This window comes from Sciurus carolinensis, chromosome 12, assembly GCF_902686445.1.
Source record: "Sciurus carolinensis chromosome 12, mSciCar1.2, whole genome shotgun sequence".
Taxonomy (NCBI): Eukaryota; Metazoa; Chordata; class Mammalia; order Rodentia; family Sciuridae; genus Sciurus; species Sciurus carolinensis.
In genome coordinates, this window is record NC_062224.1 from 39,723,127 (window position 1) to 39,747,612 (window position 24,486).

The 24,486-nt window shown below is 39.4% G+C and overlaps 1 pseudogene; it reads left to right on the forward strand.

The window, feature by feature from the left end:
- Window positions 1-1,604: 1,604 nt before the first annotated feature.
- On the forward strand, window positions 1,605-15,511 carry LOC124961276 (transcription factor Sp8-like; annotated as a pseudogene).
- The last annotated feature ends 8,975 nt before the right edge of the window (window positions 15,512-24,486 follow it).

A 24,486-nucleotide genomic window follows, 5' to 3' on the forward strand; every position in this document is an offset into this window, starting at 1 on the left:
CACACTGCTTGAGAGAAGTAGAGAAACAACAAAGATGGTCATTTCAAAAGACTGTGTTGCCACAAAAATGGATGGGGGTTGGGGAAAGTGGGCATGAGTAACATTGCTGCATCTATTTTCTGCCACTCCGACACTTGACACGGTCTGTTGGAATAAATGACTTAACACTTGACACAGTTCTGTTGATCATCCTCCCTCTTGGAGGCCATAGGCGTGGCATGTCTCCATGTGTAGTTGCTTTTTAATATTAATAATCAATATATCATTTAGAAACTTATTGGAAAAACATTGGGAAGGTTTTACCATATTGGGACACAAAATAGTGCACAATAAAAATTTGGTGGTAGTACATAGATAAAATATATGAAAATAAACGCAGCTGTGTTCAAGTTAAAAGGAGCCTGCGATTGCTTTAATATAATAATAGATGGATAAAGAGGCATTCCTCTGAGCTTGGATGCGGTGTTTAGCCTTTGTAGCTTTCTTAGTTTCAATAGTTGATTTTAGAGATACTTTACATAATAAAAACATTTAGGTTAGTCATAAATATAATTTGTGCTTTTCCTATGTTTAGTCTACTTCTTTAAGAATCAGAATAAGATTGTAGTCCAGTCCGCCATTATATGAAATTAGAATAGACTAAATATTAACTATAAGTTGATTTCTTTGTCCTTTAATAATAGTAAAAACTTGTCACTGTTAAACACTGGAGTTCATGTTGGGGGTGGTTTCTCAGAAAATCTAGTTATGTGTTTGTTGTGAAGGTTGAAGGCTGGCAGATCATGGTGCCCTCAGTTTAGCTGGGAGACAAGTTTGTTTCAGTTTAGCTGGGAGACAAGTTTGTTTCAGTTTAGCTGGGAGAGGTTGTTTTAATCTAACTGGGAAATAAGGTTGTTTTGGTCTGGACTGTTATACAGAGAGAATGTGTACTTTGAGAAGAGGCATAGATTGTACTTTTGAAGGTTTTTCTTGTTTTAAACTAACCAAAAATGATATAATCATCACTAAAGAAAAATATCTATAAAAAGGCAGGCAGAAAAAGTAAAGACAGATTCAACCTCAGAACACTTGGTGTCTCTGTGTGCTGTTTCTCCACCACGCAGACGCCTCCTATCCACCGAGGACCCCCGACCCCTGCTAGGGCTGGATCCCAGCATAACACAAAAAGAAAAGTCATGCAAATAAATGTTTTATACTTGGATGTTTGAGTACCTGACACACAACGTGATGGACATACGAGTCTCATAAAATCATTATACTTTCCAACTCTTCTCTTTTGCCAGGTTGAAAATTCTATTTCAACCATTAATATTTGCCATGTTTTATAAATTTTTCATCATCTTGGTCACCTTCCTTTGTGTGCTCTGACTTGTCCTACTCAATATAAGGTCTAGAACTGAGGACATTCTTGCAGGTGGAGTCTCACTAGGGTGGACCACAGAACACCCACAATTTCCTAATTCTGAATACCATAATTTTATGAATGCAACCAGAGTTTCCACTATTTTAATATCTTGACCATTTAGTCCATTATATGTCCTGAAAACCTCGGCTTTTCACTATCAGTGGATTTCCTAAAGAAACCCATACCATCATCATCAAAAATGCGTAAGTGACATTTGTCAAAAATAATCTCCCCTTTTGCTATGAATCCAGCAGCATTTTTAAGGCCACTTTTCCAAAGGTAAAAGAACATCTAGCCACCTGTCATCCAGCTGCACTTCTGAATCTATTTAAGACATTTTCTTCCCTCTAATCCGTGTCAATATTCAGTTCCTTTGACCAAGAGGATGGAGAAGACTAATAAGTGATTGGTTGTACCTGCACCATTTCTCCCATATGTTAAACTACACTATTTACCAGTCCACTGGAAGACTGTGATAGAAGGGTGCTGCAATGGGGTTGACATTTTATACCCAGGTGGTCTGCAGCATTCTCTGTGATGTCTGTGTATTTCTTTTAAAATGAAGGTCTGTTATAGCAGCAATAATGATCACATGATAAGTGCTGCAAGCACAGGATATACATCTTGACTGTCAAGTTCAAATTCTAACATTTCCCACATATTTCTCATGAAATTGACTTACCTAATATGTTTGGACCTTAGTTTCCTCCACTCTAAAGTGGAGGTAGTATAAAATTACTATCTCTACAGTGTGCTATGGTAAATATGAGTATATTATGTACTTGCACACAGATGTCAGCTGTTACAATTCTTCTTCTTTTTTTATTATTGTATACAAATGGAATACATGTTGTTCCTCTATTTGTACATAGAGTCAAGGAATACCATTTGTGTAATCAAACGTTTACATAGGGCAATGATGTTTGATTAGTTTTTTTCCCTTCCCTCCCACCCCTCCCACCCCTCTGACCCCTCTTTTCCCTCTATACAGTCCTTCTTTCCTTCATTCTTACCGCTCTCCTTATCCCTAACCCTAAACCTAACCCTAAACCTAATGCTAACCCCTCCCACCCCCCATTATATGTCCTCATCCGCTTATCAGCGAGATCATTCGTCCTTTAGTTTTTTGAGACTGGCTTATCTCACTTAGCATGATATTCTCCAATTTCGTCCATTTGTGTACAAATGCCATAATTTTATCATTCTTCATTGCGGAGTAATATTCCATTGTATATATATGCCACAGTTTCTTTATCCACTCATCAACTGAAGGGCATCTAGGTTGGTTCCACAATCTGGCTATGGTGAATTGAGCAGCAATGAACATTGATGTGGCTGTATCTCTGTAGTATGCTGATTTTAAGTCCTTTGGGTATAGGCCAAGGAGTGGGATAGCTGGGTCCAATGGTGTTTCCATTCCAAGCTTTCTGAGGAATCTCCACACTGCTTTCCAGAGTGGCTGCACTAATTTGCAACCCCACCAGCAATGTATGAGTGTTCCTTTTTCACCACATCCTCGCCAACACCTATTGTTGCTTGTGTTCTTGATAATCACCATTCTAATTGGGGTGAGATGAAATCTTAGGGTAGTTTTGATTTGCATTTCCCTTATTACTAGGGATGTTGAACATTTTTTCATATATCTGTTGATTACTTATACATCTTCTTCTGTGAAGTGTCTGTTCATTTCCTTAGCCCATTTGTTGATTGTATTATTTGTATTCTTCGTGTAGAGTTTTTTGAGTTCTTTATAGATTCTGGAAATTAGCGCTCTATCTGAAGTATGGTTGGCAAAGATATTCTCCCACTCTGTAGGCTCTCTCTTCACATTGCTGATAGTTTCCTTTGCTGAGAGAAAGCTTTTTAGTTTGAATCTATCCCAGTTGTTGATTCTTGCTTTTATTTCTTGTGCTATGGGAGTCCTGTTAAGGAAGTCTGATCCTAAGCCAACAAGTTGAAGATTTGGACCTACTTTTTCTTCTATAAGATGCAGGGTCTCTGGTCTGATTCCGAGGTCCTTGATCCATTTAGAGTTGAGTTTTGTGTAGGGTGAGAGATAGGGGTTTAATTTCATTCTATTGCATATGGTTTTCCAGTTTTCCCAGCATCATTTGTTGAAGAGGCTATCTTTTCTCCATTGCATATTTTTGGAACGTTTGTCTAGTATGAGAAAATTGTATTTAGTTGGGTTTGTGTCCATGTCCTCTATTCTGTACCATTGATCTACCTGTCTATTTTGGTACCAATACCATGCCGTTTTTGTTACTATTGCTTTGTAGTAGAGTTGAAGATCTGGTATTGCAATACCCCCTGCTTCGCTCTTGCTACTGAGGATTGCTTTAGCTATTCTAGGTTTTTTATTCTTCCAGATGAATTTCATAATTGCTTGCTCTATTTCTGCAAGGTACATCATTGGGATTTTAATTGGAATTGCATTGAATCTGTATAGCACTTTAGGTAGTATAGCCATTTTGACAATATTAATTCTGCCTATCCAGGAACATTGGAGATCTTTCCATCTTCTAAGGTTTTCTTTAATTTCTTTCTTTAGTGTTCTGTAGTTCTCATTGTAGAGGTCTTTCACCTCTTTTGTGAGATTGATTCCCAAGTATTTTATTTTTTTTGATGCTATTGTGAATGGGGTAGTTTTCCTAATTTCTCTATCTGAAGATTCATCACTTATGTATAAAAATGCATTGGATTTATGAGCATTGATCTTGTAACCTGCTAATTTACTGAATTCACTTATGAGTTCTAAAAGTTTTCTGGTGGAATTTCCAGGTTCCTCTAAATATATAATCATGTCATCAGCAAACAGGGATAGTTTGAGTTCTTCTTTTCCAATTCGTATCTCTTTAATTTCTTTGGTTTGTCTAATTGCTCTGGCTAGACTCTCAAGGACGATGTTGAATAGAAGTGGTGAAAGAGGGCATCCCTGCGTTGTTCCAGTTTTTAGGGGAAACACTTTCAGTTTTTCACCATTTAGAATGATATTGACCATGGGCTTAGCATAGATGGCCTTTATAATGTTAAGGAATGTTCCCACTACCCCAATTTTTTCTAGTGTTTTGAGCATGAAGGGATGCTGTATTTTATCGCATGCTTTTTCTGCATCTATTGAAATAATCATATGATTCTTAACTTTAAGTCTGTTGATATGGTGAAAGACATTTATTGATTTCCGAATGTTGAACCAACCTTGCATCCCTGGGATAAAACCCACTTGATCGTGGTGCACTATCTTTTTAATATATATTTGTATGCAATTTGCTAAAATTTTGTTGAGAATTTTTGCGTCGATGTTCATTAAGGATATTGGTCTGAAATTTTCTTTCCTCGATGTGTCTCTGTCTGGTTTAGGTATCAGGGTGATATTGGCTTCATAGAATGAGTTTTGGAGGGTTCCCTCCTCTTCTATTTCATGGAATAGTTTGAGGAGTATTGGAATGAGCTCTTCTTTAAAGGTTTTGTAGAACTCGGCTGAGAACCCATCTGGTCCCGGACTTTTTTTGTTGGTAGGCTTTTGATGACCTCTTCTATTTCTTTGCTTGAGATTGGTTTATTTAAGTTGTGTATGTCCTCCTCGTTCAGTTTAGGTAATTCATATGTCTCTAGAAATGTGTTGATGTCTTTCAGGTTTTCTGTTTTGTTGGAGTATAGATTTTCAAAATAGCTTCTAACTATGTTTTGTATTTCACTCGTGTCTGTTGTGATGTTTCCTTCTTCATTCCGAATTTTAGTAATTTGAGTTTTCTCCCTCTTTCTCTTTGTTAGTGTGGCTAAGGGTTTATCAATTTTATTTATTTTTTCAAAGAACCAACTATTTATTTTGTTAATTTTTCCAATTGTTTCTTTTGTTTCGATTTCGTTGATTTCGGCTCTGATTTTAACTATTTCCTGTCTTCTACTACTTTTGGTATTGGTCTGCTCTTCTTTTTCTAGCGCTTTGAGCTATAGTGTTAAGTTGTTTATTTGTTGATTTCTACTTCTTTTTTTGAATGCGCCCCATGAAATAAAGCTTCCTCTAAGTACTGCTTTCATAGTGTCCCAGAGATTTTGATATGATGTGTCTTTGTTCTCATTTACTTCTAAGAATTTTTTTATTTCCCTCCTGATATCTTCTGTTATCCATTCATCATAAAATAGTGTATTATTTAATCTCCAGGTATTGGAGAAGTTTCTGTTTTTTATTCTGTCATTTATTTCTAATTTCAATCCATTATGATCTGATAGAGTACAAGATAGTATCTCTGTCTTCTTGTATTTGCTAACAGTAGCTTTGTGGCATAAAATATGGTCTATTTTAGAGAAGGATCCATGTGCTGCTGAGAAGAAAGTGTATTCGTTCTTTGTTGGATGGTATATTCTATATATGTCTGTTAAGTCTAAATTGTTGATTGTGTTGTTGAGATCTATAGTTTCTTTATTCAATTTTTGTTTGTACGATCTATCCAGTGGTGAGAGAGGTGTGTTAAAATCACCTAGTATTATTGTGTTGTGGTCTATTTGATTTCTGGAATTGAGAAGGATTTTTTTGACATACGTGGATGAGCCAATGTTCGGGGCATAGATATTTATGATTGTTATGTCTTGCTGATTTATGCTTCCCTTAAGCAGTATGTAATGTCCTTCTTTATGCCTTCTGACTAGTTTTGGCTTGAAGTCCACATTATCTGAAATGAGGATGGATACTCCAGCTTTTTTGCTGTGTCCGTGTGCATGGTATGTTTTTCCCCATCCTTTCACCTTTAGTCTATGTGTGTCTTTTTCTATGAGATGAGTCTCTTGCAGGCAGCATATTGTTGGATTTTTCTTTTTAATCCAATCTGCCAGTCTATGTCTTTTGATTGATGAATTCAGGCCATTAACATTCAGGGTTATTATTGTGATATGATTTGTATTCCCAGTCAATTGACTCATATTTTTTTTTGATATGATCTGGTTTCTCCTTTATTTGGCTATTCCTTTAGGCTAGCACCTCCTGTTGCTGATTTGCATCGTTGTTTTTCATCTCTTCCTCATGGAATATTTTGCTGAGAATGTTCTGTAATGCTGGCTTTCTTTTTGTAAATTCCTTTAGCTTTTGTTTATCATGGAAGGATCTTATTTCATCGTCAAATTTGAAGGTAAGTTTTGCTGCGTATAAGATTCTTGGTTGGCATCCGTTTTCTTTCAGGGCTTGGTATATGTTGTTCCAGGCCCTTGTAGCTTTTAGGGTCTGGATTGAAAAATCTGCTGATATTCTTATTGGTTTCCCTCTGAATGTAATTTGATTCTTTTCTCTCGCGGCCTTTAAAATTCTGTCTTTATTTTGTATGTTAGGTATTTTCATAATAATGTGCCTTGGTGTGGGCCTGTTGTAATTTTGTATATTTAGAGTTCTATAAGCCTCTTGTACTTGGTTTTCCATTTCATTCTTCAGATTTGGGAAATTTTCTGATATTATTTCATTGAATAGATTGTTCATTCCTTTGGTTTGTTTCTCTAAGCCTTCCTCAATCCCAATAATTTTCAAATTTGGCCTTTTCATGATATCCCATAATTCTTGTAGATTCTGTTCATGATTTCTTACCATCTTCTCTGTTTGGCCAACTTTGTTTTCATGATTAAATAATTTGTCTTCAATGTCTGAGGTTCTGTCTTCAAGGTGTTCTATCCTATTGGTTATGCTTTCTATGGAGTTTTTAACTTGGTTTATTGTTTCCTTCATTTCAAGTATTTCAGTTTGTTTTTTTTTTTTTCAGTATCTCTAACTCTTTATCGAAATGATCTCTTGCTTCCTGTATTTGGTCTTTTAACTGTTGATTGGTGCGATCATTTAATGCCTGCATTTGCTCTTTCATCTCCTCCTTCAATGCCTGCATTTGCTCTTTCATCTCCTCATTTGCTTCCCTGATCGTTTTAATTATGTACATTCTGAACTCCCTTTCTGACATTTCTTCTGCCGTGCTGTCATTGGGTTTTATTGATGTAGTATCTAGGTTTGTTTGGGACATTTTCTTCCCTTGTTTTCTCATATCGGTCAGCTGTCAGTGGGACCCTGAGATATTGCAGATTTCCGCTATTGGCTTATAGTGTCCCGGTAGATTTCTAGTGTATCACCTCCCAGCGTTCAGTAGCCTGATGTCTTGGAGGAATTTGATAATGCAGTGCATCCGAAGAAAGCTGCCCCTAGCCCCCTACTGGTTCCAGGGTTTGGCTCTGTGCGGAAAGGATCTCACTGGGGGCCTGCACCGTGCAGCTGGCCGTGTGGGAGGAGCCCACCGCCGGAGTGTGGAAGGCTACCTGGGGAAGACTCTAGCTGCTCTGCCCTGCTCTGATAAGCCACCTCTATCTGTGCCTGCCACCCGGGTCGAGCTTCACCCAGTGGGCCGTCTCACCCGTGGCTCTATTTCAGTCCGAGTCTCTCAATGCCTCCCCTTCTTAACTCCTGGGTTCTGGAGTGACTGGAGATGCAGTCACCCTCTAGGCCGCCATCTTGGCCCGCCCCGTGGAAAGAACCTGCGGCCGGAGTGGGCAGAGCCGCCTGAAGAGGTCTCTGGCTGCCCTGCCCTGATCCCAGAGGCTGCTTGCGGATTGAAGCTCTCCGTTGGTTCGGGGACTTGTGGCTGGTTCTATGTAGAAAGTCTCTCATTGGGCGGTCTGGTCCGAGAAGCTAGCCTTGAAAGGCACCTCCCTGCAATTATTCTTTTCAGTGTGGATTGCTTCATAAATTTGCATGTCATCACTGCACAATGTCCATGCTAATCCTCTCTATCATCCCAGTGTTAGGATATGTGCTGCCATGGTGAACACTTTTATTGGTTCTATTCCCATAACCTCAAAATAGATGCTGTCTCTGTTTTACAACTGAGGAACTGAGGCTCTAAGAATAGAGTCTTTAGTTCAAGACCACAAGGTCAGTAGGAGAACTGGGTTATGAACTACGTATGCTTCCAAGGACTCTGAGATCTCTCCTATACTCCACATTGCCCCTGTTTGCTACTCCTGCCTTCCACATCCACACTATGGGTTTATAATTCAGATGAATATGAAATATTCTTGTGAAAATTTAATTATGAAATTACAAAGGTAAAGACTGTTAAAAATGTGTGGATAATAACAGGTGCAATCATTATGATTAGAAAATTACTAGATATAAAATTAAGAGAATTTTGTTATCCTTACTAATGTTTGCTGTTCTAATAGAAGAACACTGTATCAGGCATATTAAGAAAGTTAGTTGTACTTATGCAAAGTTTTCTCTTCCTATTATTAAATTAATTCTTTCAAAATGAATTTCATTACATGCCATTTTTCCAGTCAAGAGTAAATGCACTTTATATACTTATGGACACTGAAAAAATATCTCCTTTAGACATACACTGTAACAAAACACTCAATGTGTTATTTATCTTCACAAAGAACAAATGCAGAATCAGGAATAAAAAGTATAGAATGATGAAACAAAACATTATCCATCACCATATAAGCATTTCTTCTCATTCCCCAAACTAGATTGTGAAAACTTGATGATTCATTTTTCAGAACTTATTAGCATCAAAGGACTGAGATTGGCATACCCATTGCCCACCAGCATTGGGACTCACAGATAAGTTGGATCATCATTCTACATCATTCCAGGGAAGGAGAAATAATGCAGTCCAAAAGTACATGACCACAAAGAAATTCATGAGCAGCAGAATGGTCTGGATGGTACTTTCTTCTGGGGATCCTCTTGGAGAAAAACTGGTGCTGTGAATATGTTGGAAATGTCTTTTGTGCCTGCAAAAAAAGAGTCACCATATATCCACTTGAGAGGTCCATGAACCCTATAAGAAAGACCACACAAAATATTCCAACTATGGAGAACAAGTTCCTTAAGGAGGGGAATAGTACAGAATTCAGAGAAAAACTGAAAAACTGAGGCAATCGAGGGAGACTAAAACATGAACATTAAAGAATATGTTGAAAAACTTTCAATGAAAGATTGTCAACAGAACATCCACATATAGTTCTATACTTCCAGTGTTCTGTATTTTGACTTGTTTATCACTGGACTACTGACAAAATATCAGTAAGTGTGGACTCTGAATTCAGACTGCATGAATTTAAATCCATGATCTGTCCTTTACTGTAAGTGAGACTGTCAGAGATCACATTTGTTTTAACTCAATTTCTTTGCTGTAAATATAGTCATATTTCCTATTTCCTAAAGATATGAGTACAAAATGATTAAATAAGTATGATAGAAGCATTTCTGGCACACAATGATCTCCTTAGAAATGTTAGCTATTATCAGCAAGGAGATGGCTAAAAAGGTACACTCATACATTGCTGCTGAGACTTCAAATTGGTACCACCCCTATGGAAAGCAGTATGTTGACTCCTCAAAATCTAGGAATGGAACCACCATATGGTCCTTGGTATTTATCCAAAAGTACTAAATTCAGCATTCTATAGTGATACGGTCACTTCAATGTTTCTAGCCACATAACTAACAATAGCCAAATTATGAAATCAACCCAGATTATCATAAATAGATTAATGGATCAAGAATATATGATATATGTACACATTGGGGTTCAACTCAGCTATAAAGAATAAAATTATGAATTTTTGTTAAATGAAAAGGAGAAAATCATGCTAAGTGAAATAATCTAGACTCAGAAAATCAAGACTCAAATGTTTCTGTCATATGTAGAAACCGGGACAAAATAAAGGAAAGAAGGAGGCCAGGGAGGAGATTGGATGTCATAAAGATATAAGGCAGATCAGTAGAGTAGAAGGAGAATGAGAGAGAGAGAGGAAAGAAGTGGTAGAAATATGGAGTGAATTTAACAATAGAATGTTATATACATATTTAAGTGTACCAGAAAGAAGTTCACTGTATATATATGTAGAAAATTCCAATCAAACATAAATAAATAATGAGTGAAAGGAAAATCAGTACAGGAAAGGATAGAAAACAGTGGGAAGGAGTATGGATAAGAAAATGGAGGAGGGTGTGGGATTGAAAGCAAATTTCTTGCATGTCTTATTTTGTCCAAATGAACCCAAATCCTATGTATAATTGTAATGCTCTAATATGAAAAGGAATGTTAGTTATTATGTTTAGTATGTGATTTCTTATAGACATGGCTTAGCCATCCTTGCTTGAGTGAGAGAGGTGAAATGATTATCAAAGTAGCAAACTTCCAACACCTGTCTTCAGAGAAATCTTCACTGTCCTGCATTCCAGTTCCTAACTCTACACATGTTCACCAGGCCAGCTCCGACTTAGCTTTCAACCCTTGAACTCATGTTTGCCCCCTCCATTCTGATTCCCCAGGCTGAACAGCTGACCATCCCACAGCAGGTGCACTGCCTACCCTGGAGCCATATCACAGTGCTGTGCATCCCTCACATTGACCATTTATCATAGTTCCTGGCAGATGGTGAGCATTCAAGAAATACCTGCTGAATGAATGTTTGATTTAATTGATGTCTTATAGTCCATAAACTGCATGTGTTGCCACACTTCAAGACTATGAAGTAGAAGTTGTCATTTCCCTTAGATTCCTGATATCTCCAGTGTCTACTGCTCTAGAGCCAAATTCTTCCCCAGGGACCTTCTTCAAGATAATTGATAGAGTCTTGGAAATGCAGCCCTTTTCCTGGATGTAAATCCAAAAGGTCCTGGAAATTTCCATCCATCTCCAGGAAAGCCATCTCCTGACTGGAGTGAAACAGGAAAGCTCATCTCCATTGTCTCCAAGTGGATGCAGCCTGGCTCACTGAAGAACTGCCTTCAGAGTCAAGGCAATAGCTGGGAATGGATCTGAGGAAACTCCCTTTTCTGCTTTTGTTCCTTTTCTGTCCTTCTTACCCTATTCCCCCAGAAGTTTTTCCTGGGAGAAAAGAATTCCTGGATCCAGGTCTGCTTCAGAAATATCCAGTCAAAGAAGAACAGGTCAGTGAAAGTTATGGATGGAGCCAGAGCATCAGGTGGCACTGCCTGGAAGGCTGGCTTGCCCTTCATTCTTCTGTCCCACTGTGAGGGACAGGACAGTTGTATAAGTATTGAGCCTTCCACGATGCTGCTTGAGATAGCACTTACTTATTTTCACATTCTTTGAATAAAACTTCACCACAGCAGTGTGAGTCTTCTGGGGTATGGGGGAAGAGTTTATAGCAAAGTAGTGCTTTCTCCCTGAAGTCCCATAGAAGGTGACAGCTCTGGGTTTGGGGAATTTTTGTGAGTCATAATTACGTGGTTTTCCAAAGTTCCACATGTAGAGCAATTATTTTGAAAAATCAGTAATAATATCTTGATGCTGGGTTGCTTACATGAGGAAATCATTGATCTCCCCCATTAATATTTCAACCTGTTTGAAAGATAATAAATAAAGGCTAATTTTCTTTTAAAATACTCTTCTGGGCTGGGGTTGTGGCTCAGTGGTAGAGTGCTTGCCTAGCACATGTGAGACACTGGGTTTGTTCTCAGCACCACATAAAAAATAAATAAAGATACCATGTCCATCTACAACTAATTTTTTAAAAATATAGTCTTCTAAAAACATCTGTTTTGCATCTACACACTTGATTCATAAAGGCTTCTGATAAAAATACATGGGGTTCCTCAACCCTGGCATTTTGAGCCTGGTACTTTGTTGTAAGGGACTGTCCTATGTGTTGTGGGATGCTTTGTGACATCTCTGGCCTCCATCCACTAAATATCAGTAGAACGCCCTCATCTGGTCAGTGTGACAACCAAAATGTTCTCCAGGCTGGGACTGCGGGGGATAAAATTGCTCCTGGGTGAGAGCCACTGATGACAAATGCATCATCCTGGGGTTGTTACAGCCAGAGTTTTGGCACAGAGTGTGGGTGTAAAATGACAATACTTATTTTCATTTCTTTAAGTGTAATTGTAAAGGACAAAAAATAACCATCAGAGATCATAAAAAGAGTCCTTCAGAAATAAGCCCCAAAGTGAATAGTTGAAGTCACCTTCAAGAACAGTCCTGTGTGGTTTCGCAGTGTCTTCTTTCCTGAAAGGGGTCCACTAAGTAAAGAAGATTCTTCAGAAAAAATCTGTGTCATGCACTTCACAGAAGAAGATATTCAGGTGATCAACAAATATATGAAAAAGTGCTCATCATCTCTAGTAATTAGAGAAATTCAAACCAAAATCACGCTAAGATTTCATCTTAGGAAAGCAGTATAGAGATTCCTCAGAAAACTTGGAATGAACCAGAATTTGACTCAGCTATTCTGTTCCTTGGTTTATATCTAAGGGACTTAAAATCAGCATACCACAGTGACGCAAAGTTCATAGTTGCTCAATTCACAATAGCTACATTGTGAAAGCAACTTATATGCCCTTCGATTGATGAATGGATAAAGAAAGTGTGGTATATATGCACAATGGAATATTACTCAGTCATAAAGAAGAATAAAATTATGACATTTGCTGGTAAATGATGGAATTGGAAAATATCTATGCTAAGTAAAATAAGCCAGTCCCAAAAATCAAAGGCTGAATTTTTTTTCTGATAAGTGGATGATGATACATAATGGGATGGGTGTGGTGGGGGGTAAGAGAAGAATGGAGGAACTTTGGATTGTGTACAGGGAAATGGGACAGGAGGGTTGGGAAAAGGAAAGATAGTGCACTGAGACACCCTATTACACTATGTTCATGTATGATTACATGAATGGTGTGAATCTACAGTGTGTACAATCACAGAAATGAAAAGTTGTAACTCATTTGTGTACAATGAACCAAAATGCAGTCTGAAAAAATAAAAATTAAAAAAAGATAATGAATGACCTTTACTTGTATTTAATTTGGGAACTACTCAACAGAAAATACCCAGATTTTGTATTCTTAAAGAATTTTACGTGCTTTTTTTAACATTAAAAGAGTATTTTATATTACAAAAAAATCTTTGTCATGATACACCTTGAATGACTAAAAATTTACCTGGGGACTTTGTAGATCAATCTCACTGCTGAATAAATGAATGTTTCCCTAACACATGCAGCAGAGGTCTGCTCCTCACTTGACTGGGAAAAAAAAAAAAAAAAAAAAAAAAAAAAAAAAAAAACCACAGGTTGTCAGGGGCGGGTTCTGAGGGCCCCAGAGCCGCACCCTGGCCTGATCTCTAAGATGGCGCCTGGCAGCTTGCCAGAATAAGCCGTACTTATAGTAACTCTGATTGGCTGCTGTAAACTGATCCTTCATAGGCTAATATCTCAGAACTCTGATTGGCTGCTGTATATGAGGTGATTCTTGTAACTGCCTAGAGACTGATCCTTGATAGGCTAATATCCCAGAACTCTGATTGGCTGCTGTATATGAGGTGATTCTTGTAACTGCCTAGAGACTGATCCTTGATAGGCTAATATCTCAGGCTGACTCTGATTGGCTTATGCTTGCTATATAACCCAGACACTTCCTCGAATAAAGAGCATTGTTTGTTGGGCATTGTTTGTCGTTCATCGTTCGTCGTTCGTCGTCGTCGTTTGTTGGTCTTGTCTTTTGGGCTTTTTTGTTCGTGTGAAAAGGAAGCGTACACATTATCATTGCCTCCGCAGGCGGTGGGCAACGATAACAGGTCACAAACATGTTTTCAGTCCTTGGACACTTGAAAACATTAAAATCAAAACTAAGAAGAAAATAAAGTTTCTTTAGCATCTGTTTTCAAATAGTCTGTCAAATTTAATTTCCTACATTTGTGGAGAAGGACAGAAATTTGAAAATTTTGGAATTCTTTTGTTTTTAAAGGAAGTCAATAATGGTAGATGCCTTTGTGAATAATTTTAAAGAGAGCTATAATTAAACTCAATCTCTTTATACCAATTCAAGTATGCATTACAATCTTATGGGGATATGTATGTTTGAGATATACATTGGATCAAAAATTAGCTGTGCTATGTGGGCTCCCAGCACCTTACATAAAATCTCTTAGTTAAAATAATGGAATCCAAAATTTAATCTGTAGATAGCTTGGGTTCTTATTAAAATTTTCTTAAAATAATCTGAAGGACACCTAATCTTTCCTTAGTCTATTTTGATCCATTTGACATAACAGACAAAGTCATTCTTTTTACACTCATGGAACATTATACAGGAGGACTGCACATGTTGCCTCCAGCTCATCCTTTGCCAAAGATCACTCTGTGTTCTAGGCACTGCATCTTGTGTGGCAGCAAACCAGCGGCTTTTGGGTGCACTGGCAGGATGGCTCCCACAAGCTGGTGCTCATCTCCACAATGCAAACCTCAGTGGACAGACTGCAGAGCATCTACCCCTGGGTGGGCATGGCACACTCAAAAGAGTTGTGGCTGAAGCCTGCACCCAAGCCTGGGGGCCTCCGACGACTTTGGGTCTGCCTGCGCCTCCAGCTGGTGGGACATGGGAGAGGATTGGGTCCAGGTGCTGAACCAGAAAGGTGTGGCAGGCACTGCTGGGCTAGTTGCACCCAGAAGCTTCTCTGCATTCGCTGCTGGGAAGCTACAACTCAGATTACTCAGGTCTGAGTTACTTGGCCTTTAGCAGGGATGCCTCCTCCCACCAGCTCAGCCCCCCCGGGACAGCACCTCAAGGACGCCTTCAAGCCAGTGTTACCAGGCTTCTACTAGGACTTGGCCCCTTTGCCGCTGGAGGACTCAGGGAGCTCTCTGCTGAGCTCTGGGTCTTCTGCGCCTCTGGGACTCCCTGAGTTCCTCAGCCCTCCACTACTCTGGCTGCGCCACTTACTACAGTCCCAAAAGCCAGGAGGCAGAGTGGCTGGGGCCACTTGGAGCCAGTCTGCTTTGCAAGGGCCTGTTTCACAAGGGCCTGCACAGCGGCCACATCCCAGGCTGCGGGAAGGTGAACAGAGGACCCATAAGAGCGAGAAGTGCTTCGCCTCCCTGGTCTGCAACAAGCGCTTCAGGCGCAGCGACCATCTCGGCAAGTATGTGAAGAAGCACTGCCGCGGCAGCGGCGGTGGGGAGGCCGGTTCCAGCTGTGGCAGCAAGAAGGGAAGCAACACTGACATGAGCTCAGCGCTGTGGGCTGTGCCCGCCCTGCTACTCACCGGAGCTGCTGCAGCTCCCTTAGCCAGGGACCCTTCCCCCCGCCAAGGCCTAAAGTGATACACAGCACGCCCTGCCCCTCACCCCTATCTCCTCCCACTTGGGACCCTCCCCATCTTGGTCCTTTTCTGTCCTGGCCTGGACTCAAGTCCCTCTCCACTGCACCCTGCAGTTTCTCTCTCTCTCTTTCTCTCTCTCTCTTTCCCTCCCCCCCCTCCTCCCCTCCCTCCTCCCCTCCCTCTCCCTCTCCCTTTCTCTCTTCCCGCCGGAGACTTAACTTTGTGAAGGAAATTGGACATGTAACACACATTGCTATTCCGCGCTCTGGTTTTTAAGGCCTTAGCGGGTTGCAGCTGGAACCGGTGCAAGCTTCCCTCCTGCACCTCAGGTTCTGGTTGCCGTAACTTTTAGAGGACAGTGGACTCTTAAGTTAGATCTGGAGAAATCTAGTGCTTGGAACATCGCCAGTGTCCGCGCAGGGGTAAGTAATGGGCTGAGCAAGTTTGAGCCAGAGGGTTGGAGAGGGCGAGGCAGGAGGCCAGGCAGAGCATCTCAGCCACTGCAGGCGGTTCCAGAACTGCAGTCCTGGGCGTCTCCACTAAGGAGGGCCGGGTTGGACTGCTGCGCCCCCTGACTCGCCCTGCGCAGGTGGTCCAAGCTCGGTGGGGTGCGGATCTGGCAGCACCTAGACCCAAGAGTTTGCGGAGATTAGCACTTCCAGCGACAGCCCTGCCTCTTTGTCTTTGGTACCTGAGGTGGAACCAATATGCAAGATTCAGAAAGGGGCAGTCTTGGCGAATCTCTGCAACAACCTTCTTTAACCTATCATTTTTTTTTTTTTAACACTATAAAACTAAGGGGGAAAAACACACTTTTTTTGTTTCCCTTCTAGTTTTTCCTCTTCCAGTAAGAGCATCTATCTCTGGAAACTGTGCTAATTACTGATCCCAAAGTTATTTGATCATATTAACATAACTTATAGGGTAGGGGCGGGTGAGGGTAGGTGTCTTTTTTATGCAAAAATCCCCCTTTCTGGTGAGTTCAGATTAACTATCTTCATGTTTGTTCTTTTCTACCTCGTTTTCACCACTCCTGAGCATAATGTCCACCTTTTTTTTTTTTTTTTTTTTTTTTTTTTTTGTTACTCCAGTGGTAAGTTTGTATAGCATCCTTTCCTGTAAATTCTTGGAATTCACTGAAGATTTTAGGGCTAAACTTTTGTGTGCATATATGTGTGTGTTAGTGTGCACATGTGCAATTTAAACTTATAAGCAAGTGAAGAAGGTATCTTATCATTTATTTCAGGTGAGGCTGTAGTTTCAATGCCAAAACAGGGAAAACTGTAAAAAACCTTTGTGAAATATATCTGAATCTAATGGTTTGTACCATTAGTTACCAATTAAATATAACTCCACCATTGTACAAGTGTGAGGTGTAATTGTACAAGAGACACTTTTGTATAGTATTTTTCTTGTACATACTTTCAGTAATATTTGAAAATATATTGAAGTAAACTTATTTTTTTTTTAGAAGAAAACAATACGAGTAATTGATGCAGTTGATGAGCTACAGGATTTTTGAACTCACTACTGGAGGTGCAGAGTCCAGCTGCATTTTCAGGACCTAGTTTTGCTTGAATATGAATTTAGATAGGTATCAAACTGTAACTAAGACAATTTTGATAAATGTTGGGTGACATTTAATGGAGCATATACTTATTTGCATTTGCTGGCAGTTTAGGCAAAAAGTGAGAGTTCTCCTATATTTCATAATAACTGGGTCTACCAAAACCTGCAACCTATGTATTAAATAAATTGTCCGAGCAATACTTGACTAATCCTGTCCCTTATGTATTTCCTGAAGGTAATATTGTTAACTGTTAATAAACACTCCTGCCACTACATTTCAGTATTGACCGATTCTACAAACTAATTGCTCATCGTAATGTTGAAATAATTTGGATATTTCATATTGAAATGAAAAGCCTGTCTCTGGAACATTTTAGACTTGCATTTTAAATGCATGAAATGTAATTGACTTATGGTATCATTACATTCATATTATTATGGTATTAATAAACTCATAAAAGACAGAATAATTATACAGGAGGAAGTTCTCCCCTTCATTACAAATATTGAAGAGCTACTGTTATCTGGGCATGGTGGCACATGCCTGCAATTGTAGCTAATCGTGAAGCTGAGGCAGGAAGGTCCTGTGTTCTAGGCCAGCCTGGGCATCATAGTGAGACCCTTTCTCAAAATAAAAATTTGAAATGATGAGGGAGTGTAGCTCAGTTGAACAGTGCTTGCTTAGTACACTTGGGACCTGGGGTTCAATCCCTATTAATGAACAAAACTATTACTACTTTCTAACAAGAATCTTTATTTAACTATTATATAGCCAACCATTCTCTCTACATTTTCTTCTTCCTTGGTGTATATAAACACCTATTCTTCCTTGTTGAACTCTATTCTTCACCCAAATGGACAGACTGTCTAGTTGCTATCATGGAATCAATTTGCTTTTCTCCTCACTGACACGAAAAGCTGTAGTTATAACATACCTTACTTATAATAAGGCCAGCCTGAATTTTTTGTGTATGTTCCTGTGACTAACAATTCTATATATTAATACTTGAATACTCTAGTGCTTGACTCTTTGAACTTTGTTAGATTTGGTCATTCAGGGTTAAATGGTTAAATATTAATTCTTCTTTGTCCTTATGAAATAGGGCTAATGTTTGCCTCATTTCTAATGTAATTCATTAGCTACTGCACCTAGAACTGGCAAGATCAACAGCTAAGTGAGTAGTCATGTGGTCCTAATTATTGAGTGACTGGATTAGGTTTCATTGGCTTTAAATCTCATATTCCAGTCTATAAGCTAGTAATTGATTTATATTCCATTTTCATTATTTTGATATTTATAAAGTGCAGATTTGACAAAGGGTAGCCATATTCTTTCTATGTACAATGCCAAATATAATTATGCAATCAATAAAACTGTTACATCAAAATCCCAGTGTTTAGTTCTCCAACCTTATTCAGTAGATTGAATAAGGATTAAAGAATTTAAAAGTAAAAAACCTACTGCCCCATTCCACATAAAGGAAGGCAACAAATTCATTAAAGTTAATCTAAAAAATTTTGAAAAGGCATAATATCATTTTGTTGCTGTTTAGTATTATTTTGGGCCTTTTGACTAAGATCAAGTATATTTTTTTAGTGAAAAATTAGAGAATATTTGGCAATGTTGGCTGGTGCTTCCATTTACCTCTGGCAAGCTCATCAAGATGTTACAGTATTACTGGTGTTCTGAGGGAGTCCAGTTGGGGTCCAAGTTCTTGCCATCCTGAACAAAGAATTGAGAGACACACACAGAATTAATAGTTATAGCACAGACTAACTGATAGTGAAAATACATTCTGTAAAGCAAAGTGGATTGAGCAGAAGAAAATAACTAAAGGCCCTTTTCTTTTATTAGGCAATACTAGTCTCCTCCTGTTCCCCTGGGTGGATCTGGTATTGACTGACACCTTGATTGACAGCCAAATGTGACATAATTTCTTTTCTACTTTATATATGTAAGTTTTGTTCCCCACCCCAGAGAATGCATGGAAAGAAACAAGTTATAATGCTAATTATTCGCTCAGTAGCAACAAGTTAAGTAGAGGTCAGTCTCAAAGGGCTATTGTGCTTGCCCAGGATTTGGACTTTCCCTTTAAGGTCTTGAATTTCCCTTGTGATGTTGTCTTGTCCTACATTTAACTGCAGGATAGCTAATATTTTACTCAAAGAAGGAGTTTCAGAATGAGTGTTAATGTGGCTGAGAAGCTCTAGGGATAACCTCAGTTCCATCTTTTCAATCCTTTCCCCAGGTGCTGTCTCTGATCTAATAGCCCTAATTGGCCCATATAAAGAATGAAAACTTGGCACTCTACCATGGGGCAATTCCCAATGCCCATTCTGTGAATTAAATTTGAACCTGGCTTTATCAACTCTTTCATGACCCTGACACTGTTAAACATATGAAACCACATTTCAAACCACAAATATTCATTCATAATGAGCACTGACTGTAATTTGCCAAATAGAAGAATGTAAACTTGATCCTGTACTGGCAGATGATTCTCTAAGTCCTACTTGTGACACTAGTTTGAAATACTCTCTGGAACTTCCTGCCACTACTGTTTCAGTGCTACTCTTATAAGCTGCTTTCAAATTGCCCACATTCTGTCAAAAGAAGTACTGGTCCTAAACTGCTGAAATAAAAGGCTGTGAGTCTGCTATTGCAACAAGGAAGAACTTCTAATGCTCTCTTGGAGAAATCTTAGAACCTGGCTTAACCTCCCTGTCATTACCGTTTCATTGCTACTCCTTCAAGCTATTGTAAAACAACACATTTTCAGCCATAATGAACATTGACCCTAAGTTGCACATATGAAGAATTTGAACCTAGATCTATGTGTGGGATAATTCCAAATGTCATCCCTGTGATATAAATTTGAACCTATCTGGAACCTCTCTGTCACTACCATTTCAATGCTACTCTTACAAGCTATTTTCAAATTGCCCATATTTGGCCATAAATAGCATTGGCCCTAAGCTGGGCTAAATGAATAATTCGGACTTGGTACTGTATGGAAACAATTCCCAATGCAGTTGTCTGGAAACCTGCCACTACTACTTCTTTGATGTCCCTTCAGCCAGTCTTCAGATTGCACATATTTGGTCAAAATGGGCACTGATCCTACTGAAGACTGTGAAACTATTCATGCAACAAGGAATGATTCTCGAAGCCCTCATGAGAATTGAGTTTTATTCATTCTCTGGAAGCTTTTTGTCATGGCCACTACACCACTTTTCCTACAAGATATTTCAAACTACATATATTTGGCCATAATGATCACTTGCACTACGTGGCCCTTATGAAAAATAGGATCCTGGCATTACAAGAAGGAATGATTTATAATACCCTCTTGGAGTAATAAGAATTTGCCTCTCAATCTCCCTGACATTTTGATTTCACTATTTCTAATCAAGCCCTTTTCAAATTGCAGGTATATGCCCATAGTGAGTACTGACCCTAGAGAGCCAAAATGAAGACTGCAAATCTGGGGCTGCCAAGGATCATGAGCTCCAAAATTCCCTTGGAATAAAGTTTATTACTGCCCCTGGGTCCTCCCTACCACAAGGATTTTACTTTTGCTGCTAAAGTCTTTTAAAATTGCACAAAGTTTACCAAAAGAGCATTGGTCAAAATTGTCAAAGTGAAAAAATAAGAAACTGGTACTGCAGCAAGGGACAATTCTCCAAGCCCTGTTTGAGAATTCAGTTTAAACCTGCCCCTGGATATCACTCCCACTACAATTTCTCTGGTGCTGCTTCACTCTCTTTTTTCAAATTGCACCTCATTTGAAAAATAAGCATGGGACACCATGGGATAAAATGAAATATGCAAACCTGGCACAGGAACAAGGGACAATTCCCAGTGTTCAAGATTTATATTGTAACTTGCTTTTGGAACTTCCCCAGCATTAATATTTTTGTTGATAGATACTCTTACAAGATCTTTTCAAATTTCACATATTAAGCCAAAATGTGAACTGAACCTAAAGGGCCCATGTGAGGAATGCAAACATTGTGCCATTGCTGGGGACAATTCCAAAAGTCCTTTCTATGTATTAGAAAGAACCTGCCTCTGAAACTTACCCATCACTACTAATAATTACTTTTTATGCACACAGTTTAAAAATTGCACACATGGGGCAATAGAAACACTGCCCCTGTTTTAGTCAGTTTTTTTAATCACTGTGTGCAAAAGACGGCAGAAAAATAAGATAGAGAAGGGGAAATTTATTTGGAACTCAAGGTTTCAAAAGGCTCAGTCAATAGAGGACTGACTCCACTTTTCAGGATCCAAGGTGAGGCAGAATATCATGGCATAAAAATGTAGAGGAGAAACTCAGTTCATGATATGGCAATCAAGAAGAAAAGAGAGCTCTGCTCACCAGGAAAAAATATATACCCCGGAGGATCATCCCCAGTGACCTACCTCCTCCACCTACAGCTCATCTGCCTACAATTATGCCCAATTAATCCATATCAGAGAATTAAGAAAACAATTAGTTTAAGGCTCTCATAAGCCACTCATTTCACCTCAGAAAGTTCTTGCACTGTCTCACACATGAGCTTTTGGGGGACTTCATATATCCAAACCATAACAGCCCCTAATAGGCCAATATGAAGATGTGAACTGGGTTCTGTAACAGCAGACAATTCTTTAAGCACCTTTTTTTAATTGTTTGAATCATTCTCTGGAACCTCCCTAACACTTTTGTTTCACTGATGCTCCTACAAGCTCTTTTCAAATGGCACATATTCCACCAGAATAAGCCCTGGTGTTAACCGTCTGAAATGAATAATACGAATGTGTTACTGCAAATAGCAACTATTCCAAATAAGATACTTGAGTATTCTGTTTGAACTTGCCTGTAGAACCTCCCTGCTACTACCATTTCCTTGCTACTCTTTCAAGTTGTCCCCAAATTGCATATTATGTTCAAAGTGAACACTTATCCTAATGTGCCATAATGAACTATATGAACCCACTACTGCAACAAAGGACAATTCCAGATTTTCTCTTGAATAATTAAATGATAACCTACCTCTGGAATATCCCTGCCATGGTGGTTTTATTGCTATTTCTACAAGTTCTTTTAAAATTGCACATACTCAGTCATAATGTGTACCAACCCTAATGTACCTATATGAAAAACAAAATCATGGTGAAATTCCAGAGTACAATTTCCAAGACCTTTTCTGTGAATTAAATTTGAACCTGCCTCTGGAACTTCCCTGCCAGTATTGCTTCATTTCTTCTACATTCTATTCAAAGAGCATGTATTCAGCCATAATAAACATTGGCCCTGTGGAACAAAACAAAGAATGTGCTGATGCTGCAATGAGGAACAATTCCCAAGTCCTATCTTGGAATTAAATGAGAACCTGTTTCTCTATCTTACCTCCCGTTTGCAATTCACTACTGCTCCTATCACCCTATAAACCATTTTGAAATTGCACATAATTGGTAATAATTAGCCCTGGTTCTATTTGGCCAATATGAACAATGTGAACCGTTGCTGCAATGACAGACAATGTCCTAATCTTGTTTTGTGAATTAATTTTGAAACTTTTTCTGGAAATTCCCATTCAAAATATCACTTCATTGCTGCTTCAAAGACTGTTTTCTTTCTTTTCTTTTTTTTTTTTTTTTTCGTACTGGGGATTGAACCCAGGGTCTCGTGCTTGCGAGCAAAGACTGTTTCAGATGTCACATATTTGTCCATTGGGAGCACTTATACAGCTGAAATGAAGAATTCAAATCTGGTACTGCAACAATGGGCGATTCCTCGTGTCTTCTTGGAGAATTAAGTTTGAACCTGCCTTTGGAATCTTTGTCACTACTGCTTCACTACTACCTCTAAAAAGTGTTTTCAACCCACACATATTCAGACACAATGAGCACCAGTACTAATGGGCCAAACTGAAGGATGTGAATGTGGTACAACCACAAGGGAAAATTCCCAAAGCTTTCCTGAGAATTTAGTTTGATTCTGCCTCTTTGACATCCTGGTCAGTAAGGGTTCCCTGGTGCTTCATCGAACTCTTCAAATGGCTCATTACTGAGCAAATGAAGCAACATCCCTAATGGGCCAAACTGAAGAGTATAACCTGGTTCTACAAAAAGGTACAATTCCCAAAGTCTTTGAAAACTGTTTAAACCTGTGTGAACTGTCCTTTTCACTGCATTTTCCTGCTGCTCTTCCACAGTGGCCCTAATGGGACAAAATGAAGAATGTAATTATGTTCCTGCAATGGGGTTAATTACAAGACTTATCATTAAATTGATTGAGAATATGACTCTGGAAACTACCTGACACTTACATTTTACTACTGCTCCTGTAAATAATTGTCTTTTTTTCTTTGAATTCACAGTTTATTTTAAAAGTTCTGGGCAGGAGACCTGACTTCATATGTTAGTTCTGCCACTAACTATCTGGGTGACCTGGGGCAAGTCACTCAAACTCTCTGACTGTCACTGCTTCACCTGAGTTTGGGTGGTACACACTCCAGCATCCTGCCTAGTCCAGGACTACGTGGGTAAGAGGGCAGCTGCCACTTTTCTTGTGACCCAACCACCAGAGATAGATGACACTTTGTGTTCCCCAACCCCACCAATAAGACATGTGTTTCCCAGACAGCAAATGGCATGCACCCAGAGAGCATGAAGTCCCTTTCCACCTGAACAGGTGCCTATGGTAAAAAAAAAAAAAAAAAAAAAAAAAAGGTGTTCCTTTAGCCATGAATATACAGATGGGGCCTTCTGGCCAACCCAAATCCAACAGGATGAAGTTTCAGAGCACTTGCATGTGTCCCTCCCTGAGCACCAACAGACATGCAAAGACCAGTGTGACCATCTGATACTCCCAGAGACAACAAGCAGTAGAGGACAAGGAGGACAGCCTAGGCCACAAGGGTCAGTGCTGTGTCCAGTGCCCCAACATTGATGACATTTATTGAACAAGTGTTAAGGACATTCTGTGCCTTCCCCCAGCAAATTCTCACTCCATGGCTAGGAGGTGACTACTCTCTCTTCATTAGGGAAACTGAGGTCCTGAAGGTGGTCACCTACCTGGGAGGTGACAGTGCATGATTTAGTCAGAGCACATGGTCACATGGATACACACTGACCTGATTCTCTGACCATGCAGCACCCCGTAACACCACTCTACCAGGGTGAGCATGCCCAGTTGATGACTCCTGGTACCCCGGATAGTCTGACTCAAATTTTCAGCACAAGGCCTGAGTCTGGGGCCTACCATACCACTGTCCCCTCCTCTTCCAACCCTGCCCAGATCACAGCTGAGAGAGGCAGATGGTACTCCTAGGCCAGGCTGAGCTCTGCTGTCCTCCACTGTGTGGAGCCAAGCACTGATTCTCCCCAGCCTCAGCCTCCCTGCCAGTCAGCACAAA